Source organism: Myotis brandtii, unplaced genomic scaffold, assembly GCF_000412655.1.
Source record: "Myotis brandtii unplaced genomic scaffold, ASM41265v1 scaffold398, whole genome shotgun sequence".
NCBI classification, from domain to species: domain Eukaryota; kingdom Metazoa; phylum Chordata; class Mammalia; order Chiroptera; family Vespertilionidae; genus Myotis; species Myotis brandtii.
Window position 1 is genome coordinate 1595757 of NW_005365280.1, and position 7697 is coordinate 1603453.

The 7697-nt window shown below is 39.1% G+C and overlaps 1 pseudogene; it reads right to left on the reverse strand.

Moving 5' to 3' along the window:
* Positions 1 to 965: 965 nt before the first annotated feature.
* LOC102256512 lies at positions 966 to 1715 on the reverse strand (annotated as a pseudogene).
* Between the last annotated feature and the right edge of the window lie 5982 nt (positions 1716 to 7697).

Consider the following 7697-nt stretch of genomic DNA (forward strand, 5'->3'; position numbering starts at 1 on the left):
TCTCTCCCTCTCCCTTCCTCTTTCTCTAAAAGTCAGTAAAAACATATTTCAGGCAGGGGAGGATGGGGATAAGAGATCAACCAAAGGACTTGTATGCATGCATATAAGCATAACCAATGGACAGTAGGGGGGTAAGGGCATGTGCTGGGGGGTGGGGATGTCCAGGGAGAGGTCAATGGGGTGAAAAGGAGACATATGTAATACTATATGTAATACTTTAAACAATACAAGAATTTTAACAATTAAAAAAAAATCATAATTCTAGCTGATACGTGATCAAACTCAAGAGCAAACAGTGAGTTTGATAATACCTCCACAGTGTCAAAAAAGTTTTATCTCAGCTACATGCACAATATATTAATTTCACGAGGTTGTTACTTCTGCTAGAGCATACCATGGTAGTGGTCATGTTCAGGGTGACAACATTATTAGACAACTAGAGGCCCAACAATGCATGATCATGCCTGGGTAGGGCCCCTAGGCCTGGCCAGCGATCAGGGCTGATCTGTGGGGCGACCAGCAGGGTGATTTGGGGGAGGGGAGAGCCCGCTGGCACCTGCCTTGGCCAGCCTGAGGCCTGCTGGCTGGGGGTAGATCCTGCATTGAGCATCTTCCCCCTGGTGGTCAGTGCACATCATAGTGACCGATTGTTCCACCTATTGTTCAGCTGTTTAGTCAATTTGCATATTAGGTTTTTATTATATAGGATAGGCTAAGGACATTGATATTTTCACAAATATACTCAAGGATATGCATTTGAAAAGAGGTGGCCATAGGTATCTTACTCATAATGTTTTAAAGATCTCTTTTTAGAATTGTCACTGTATGAGATACTTAGTATTTCTGTATTTCCACTTTAGGATTTCAGGACTCTCATTTGCTCACTTGTTTGTTTAGCTATTGTTTTTTTTTTTGTTTTTTATTTTACAGGTAGGATTTTTTTTTGTCACCATTTTATCTGAATTTTAAACAGATTCTTGGGTTTGGGGCTCATATCTATAGCTTGTTCAACTTTAGTACCTGTCGCATCCCTGATAGCTTTTTCAGAACTGCTACCTTTACCCTGAAGCTCCATGAGATTTCCCAGTTCAAACTTGAGCTTCTCCAGCATTTTGACTTTTCTAACAAATGCATCACAGAGCAGGTAAATAGATTGGCCAGTCTTCCTATGTCTTTCAATGCTCGCTGGAATCAGCTTGTCTGCATCTCTCGGACATGATGCCCAAATCTTCTGGATTTGGCAGACTTGTTGAAGATGAGCACAGAGGACTTCTGAATCTGATTGTTGTGTTTTTTTAGTAAAACCAACACAGAATAGACAAAGCAAATAAACATTGGTGTTTTGACGTCAACATGAGCTTCAATAATGGTCTGCCATTTTTTGACCATGGAGCACATTTTGTCACGGTAAGATCCATGCCATGGAAATTAGGCAGGCAGTTTTTGCCCTGAACATCCTTAGTAATTAGCTTGAATTTTCTAAATGCAACTTCGTCATTCTGCAGATCAGCTAGGCTCGCTTCAAAATCATGAAGACCACCAGATGCGATTTTGGTTCCTTGAGTACTGGTGACCAGTATTTCCCCAATCTTCCTTATATTGAGCATAGCTGGTGCTTTCACATCACACCAATGGTCCTTAGAAAATGGATCAACCACTTTCTTGACTCACTTTTTGCTGCCTTTCATAAGGTGCTTGTTCTTGCCTACAGTCATGGTGCTGCTCAGAGAATCAAAAGGAAAATAGCTATTCTTTAAATGCCTATTCTGTACTTGGAATATGACCAAGCTATGTCCTCAAAGCTTATAGTCTCATGCAGAAATGGATAAGTAAAAAAACAAACAAAACAAAAAAACCAAGCAAACACCTCATACTATAGTGTCATAACTATTAGGACAGGAATAAAATGTACTATTAGATCACTTTCCCTTCTTTTCACTTTCTCCTCTTTGCTCTACTTCCTTTGAGTCTTCTACCCACTGTCTCTCCCTCCTCCCACCCCCCACCTCCCCTGGTCCCATCAGTAATTTCCAGGAAGGACCTGGACTGGGAGTTAACAGGAGTGGGAGATGGTGGCTCAGGGGTTCTGTTGGGCTAGGTGGAGCCAGGGGATTAGAGAGCACAGGCTGTAACAGGCTCCCTGATGCAGACCCTACCCCTAAAGTTTGTGGAGTCTGGGGCCAGAGCACAAATAGAGGCCACTTACCATCTGTGGACATGCACAAAAGTTGTAAATCAAGTTAATAAGCTGTTAACTAAAATATAGCTTCAAATGAACAAAATTTTTTATAAATGTGTAAAGCTATGGTTTCATAAAATAGAAAGTTGGAAAACTATCAAGTAATTGGATTTAATTATTATCTTTCATGTATGGGTGCCCTGTTGATGAGTTGGCAGCATTTGGATAAGTATGAAAGGATCCGTAGACTCCTGGGGAAAACAGTGATTGTCTCTGAGGATTCGGATGTGTGGCATGAAGAGGGGTTTCGGACTTATTGATTTAGGTAACTTTTTAAAGACATTATGAGGTTATGGGTAATTTTATTTTCTTTTTCTTTATTTTTCAAATTTCTAAAATAATATGTTGCTTATGTAATTAAAAAAAAAAGCCAAGTCTAGAAATCCATTCTAGGATTGGAAAGTGTCTCGCTAAGTTGAATTTCTAGAAAAAGGTCGTGCTTCAATATTTAGGCCCATATGACTTAAGGAATTGACTAAAGTTAACATCAGAAACACCAAACATTTTTCTTCAAGAGGTTCTGGGGGAATTAGAGAGATGCCCAACTGTCAAAAAATAACAAATCAAGAATCTATATTTTAAAAAGAGAACATGTACAGCCATAGAACTTATTGCCTGACCTTTCTAGGCATATTATTTTTACCACTAATCAAATATTTATTTTTCAATGACCTCAGACATTTCGTAGTCTGAATTATTTCTACAATAGGTATTGCATTTACTCAGTGATTTCAGCATTTCAAAGTGCTTCACATCAACCCTCTCATTTTATTGTTTCAATAACCCCATTAGGAAGGGAAAATATTAAAGAAAATCAGGCCCCAATTGGTCTCCCATGTCACAACCAGTTCTTGGTGAAACAAGGACTGGAGCATAGGTCCCTTAGATCTGAGTCCAGTTCTTTTGCCATTGCGGTTAATAAACTTACACAAGGAATTTTCTGGAAAGTACACTTATTCCTCAGAAATTTTTGTAAATGTCCCCACTGTTGATTTTTTTAAAATGAAAGTTATTTTTAAAAGGCAGTCAATATTTTTCTATGAGCTACTAAAGAATACTCAACACCCTTTTAAGAGATGCCCGACTCCCTGTAAGTATTTCCACAAATGAGGATCTTTATAGAAAGTGCTAATTAGTGCTAAGTACCTTTAGAGATGCCTTCTAGGATAATGTCCAAGGACACACCACACGGAGGAGGAAATTATAATACCCATCCCCTCAGGGATGCAGCTAATTTTCTGTGATGATGAGAGACCATAAGATTACTTTACTTAGTACTTAAAAATGTGTGCAAGTATCATGTTAGTGTTATTACAAGATTTGTAATAGCCAACATTTTACCCAGACTCTAGAAAAAGGACACTTTAAAGCAAAATAAGCCAGTCAGAGAAAGATAAATATCACATGATCTCACTCATTTGTGGAATATAATGAACAACATAAACTGATGAACAAAAACAGATCCAGAGACACAGAAGCATTGATCATACGGTCAAACCTCAGAGGGAAGGTAGGGGAGGGTGGGGGTAAGGGGGAGAGATCAACCAAAGGACTTGTATGAATGCATATAAGCGTAACCAATGGACACAGACACCAGGGGGGTGAGGGCATGAGGGGGAGAGGGGGGCAATGGGGGGGATAAGGACACATATGTAATACCTTAATCAATAAAAAAATAAAAAGATCGCCCTAACTGGTTTGGCTCAGTGGATAGAGTGTCGGCCTGTGGACTGAAGGGTCTCAGATTCGATTCTGGTCAAGGGCATGTACCTTGGTTGCGGGCACAGCCCCAGTAGGGAGTGTGCAGGAGGCAGCTGATCAATGTTTCTCTCTCATGGATGTTTCTAACTCTCTATCCCTCTCCCTTCTTCTCTGTAAAAAATCAATAAAATATATTTTTAAAAAAAGATAATTTGGATGAAATGAGTAAAGGGGGTCAAAAGGTACAAAGTTCCAGTTAGTAAATAAATAAGTAATGGGAATGCAATGTACAGCATGGTGACTATAGTTATTAACACTGTATTGCATATTTGAAAGTTGCTAAGAAAGTAGACCTTAAAAGTCATTATCACAAGAAAAAAAATTTTGTAACATGTATGGTGACAGATGTTAACTAGACTTTCTGTGGTGATCATTTTGCAATATGTACAAATATTGAATCATTATGTTGAATGCTGAAACTAATAAAATGTTACATGTTAATTATATCTCAATTTTAAAAAAAGCACAGTGGTTTTTAAAGTTAAATCTACGGTACTATTAAAAAAGATAATTTAATTTTTGTAATATATGTTTCTGTAAGTTAATTTTGAAAATTTCACATTATTGCAGTTCAAAATGTTTATGACTTAACTTTGAGTTTATTTGTCCTGACTTTAGTGAGCTGCATATAGAGTAAAAGTCAAAACAACCCCCTGCTCACACCCATTCAACACCACACAGATCAACAGTTATAATTAAATGAGGCTATTGGCTATATCAATTAAAATAATTCCCACTGGAAAAATTACAAAACCAAAGCAAAATTCTCATGTGAATTTTTTAATTTTACCTCAAAATCTTAAAGTAAATCTGGAACTTCTGTAAAACACCATTGCTCAATCAAAACAAGCAAAAATAAGTCCTCTTTTTTTTCAGACTATGAAGATAAATAATGAAGTCCTCATGTAACGGGACCAGTGTTTCTGCAAAGCTAAGAAGAGGTCTGTGCTTGATCCAACCATCAGACGTGTCACAGAGCTATTTTATAGTTAATAAAGCAGCCATTTAGAGAATAAGGGAAGTCTTTAATAATTCTATCGTCAACCTTGGCTTTCAGGTCCGAAGACGCCAGTCATGGCCCAATAATGGGTCAGTGAGACCTGGTGTGCTTGCTGGCATAGCTGCTTCAGGAGGTGGTGATATGTGTCTTCAACAATAATGCAAAATCCAACGCCCCAGGTGAAACCACTGTCCAAGTGCCTCTTGTGCTTCTGAACTCAACTGTCTGCTACCACCTCTCTAAGCCATGGTCTTAAGATGGCTGTTAAGTCAGAAAAAGGAGGAAAGCTAGTCACAGAAAAACAAATAACTGCATGATTCCATTTACATGAGGCACCTAAAATATTCCAACTCAGAGAAGCAGAGAGCAGAACAGTGGTTGCTAGGAGTAAGGAGGCATTTAAAAGAGGGAGCTGCACCTGGCCAGTGTGGCTCAGTAGTTGAGTGTTGATCTATGAACCAGGAGGTTCAATTCCTGGTCAAGGCACATGCCCAGGTTTCAGGCTTGATCCCCAATAGGGGGCATGCAGGAGGCAGCCAATCAATGATTCTCTCTCATCATTGATGTTCCTATCTCCCGCTCTCCCTTCCTCTCTCTGAAATCAATAAAACTATTTTTCAAATATAAAAGAGGGGACTGCTAATCAATGGGTATTGTCAGGAAAGGGGAAATTCCCCCTTTTGAGTTCTAATGGCTGAACTAATAATAAAATTGACATAAAACCAGATTAACACAAGGAAACCCAATATAATACATGCACATAGAGATCATAAATGATACTCAGAGGAGTATCATTTGTATACTTTTTAGATAAAGAAACAATACATTTGTGAAGATTTGACAGGACAAAGAAACATAATTTTGGATGTTCATTGGTGGGGAATCCAAGCAAAGTTTGGGTCTAGGTAGTAAATTAGTAAAGAAGTAACAAGGTTTGTTAATACAAGCTTCCCAGCCCTGGATCCCTTAACTCTAGTGATAAAGGCATCTTTCTCAGCTCCCCTTGGTGAAGGAGGGCACCTTTCACAGGGAAGATTTATTTCCTGTAGTCAAGGAGACAAGGGAGGGCCAGCATGCCCACCGGCTGCTTGTCAAGTAGCTTTAATTCGAAGTAATCACTATGCCATTGTGGGGCATTGGGGGTGTCCTGTCCTGACAGTATAAAGTTTTAGTAAAGCAAGATGAGTAAGTTCTGAGGGTGGACTGCACAACATCGTGCCTATAGTTAACAATCCAGTATTTACCCTTAAATATCATGTTGAATATTCTTGTCACAATAAAATTAAAATTATTTAAAAAGGAAGAGAAAGGCAGAACAAAGCACAAAAATATCATGAAGAAAAGTAATTGAAGAAATAGAAAACACCTCTTTGTGGAGGGAAGGAAGGAGTGCATGCCACCGGGGCATCCCCTGAACTTTCGTGAGTCCACTCAGACAGCACTTGACTCAAGTCACTGAGGTGACTGGTGTTCTCCTCCAGCACACAGACCTTGTTTGCTGCTGTTGGCAAGAGAAAGGGCATCCTGTGTTACTACCTAGAAACGGCCAACTTTACAGGCCAGCCACACTCTTCAAGTCCTGTGTGGTGGCCCAACATGGGCATTGGGAGGAAGAGTAAGATCATCGAGAAGATCAGGAATAGCTTGTGTCTCCGTAAGCCTGTTAATGACATCAACACTATCTCCTTGACCTTTCTTCTAACGCCATTTTCTAGACCTTTCTTGCTGGCATGAATGCCCCCGGATGGTGGTATTTGGGGATGTATTAGTACATGGCTTTTCTGCTAGTCTGTCTGACAGTGAAGAGCATTTCAACTGTAACGATATGATCATTGCCTCTGACAGACTGGAGATAAAAAATTAGAAAACAGAGAAACCAGGCCACTTTCTCCCTACGGCAGAATCCAACAGTTACATAGGCAGATACATTTTATTCCTATACATTCATTCTATCATATCCTTATAATAACTATGTTGACACATTAATAGAATTAATCTATTGGAGAAATTACCAGACTCCACATATTTTTAGAAAGGTGTGCCTTCATCCTCCATTCACTGATTTTATGCCAGCTTCAACCACAGAAGCAAAATAATTATAGCAAAAAGCCACCAGCAGATCGTAGCATTTACAATGCAGGGTCATAATTGAGCTAAAATTGTTCGGGAGTATGAGAAGGTCAGCTTTCCCTTGCTCTTAGCATTTGTGTAACACCAGGGAAATATTAGTGCATCTGTTATTTTAAGTGGGCACCAGCGATTCAGAAAGCTAAAAGCAGCTATATCTAAGCCTTTTTAAGTTTTCTTAGCCATTGACTCATGTTTTATCCCTTCAGTTGATGGCAACCTGACTTTTAGCCAAGCAAACAATAAATTAAGAGCATAAACAAAATTGGTGCCTCTCATTTTTCTAGTTGAGGAATATATTTAACAAAATCTTTAAATGTCCATGGATATAAATCTCTGAGCACTCCATTTCAGCTGTTTAAAAATCTAATAATGTCAGGAGTTACTCTTCTGAGCAGGCTATAAACCTAGGCAGAGTTATTTCGGCATAAGAGATACAATTTGCAGGGAGATTTAAGCATGAGGAGAGCTCATAAATGTCAACAAGTAACACAAGGCCTTATTCCCTGAATCCGAACATCTGAATTTCAGGTGTTGCAGTTGAGTAGGGAGCTGTTCCATCTGCCAGGA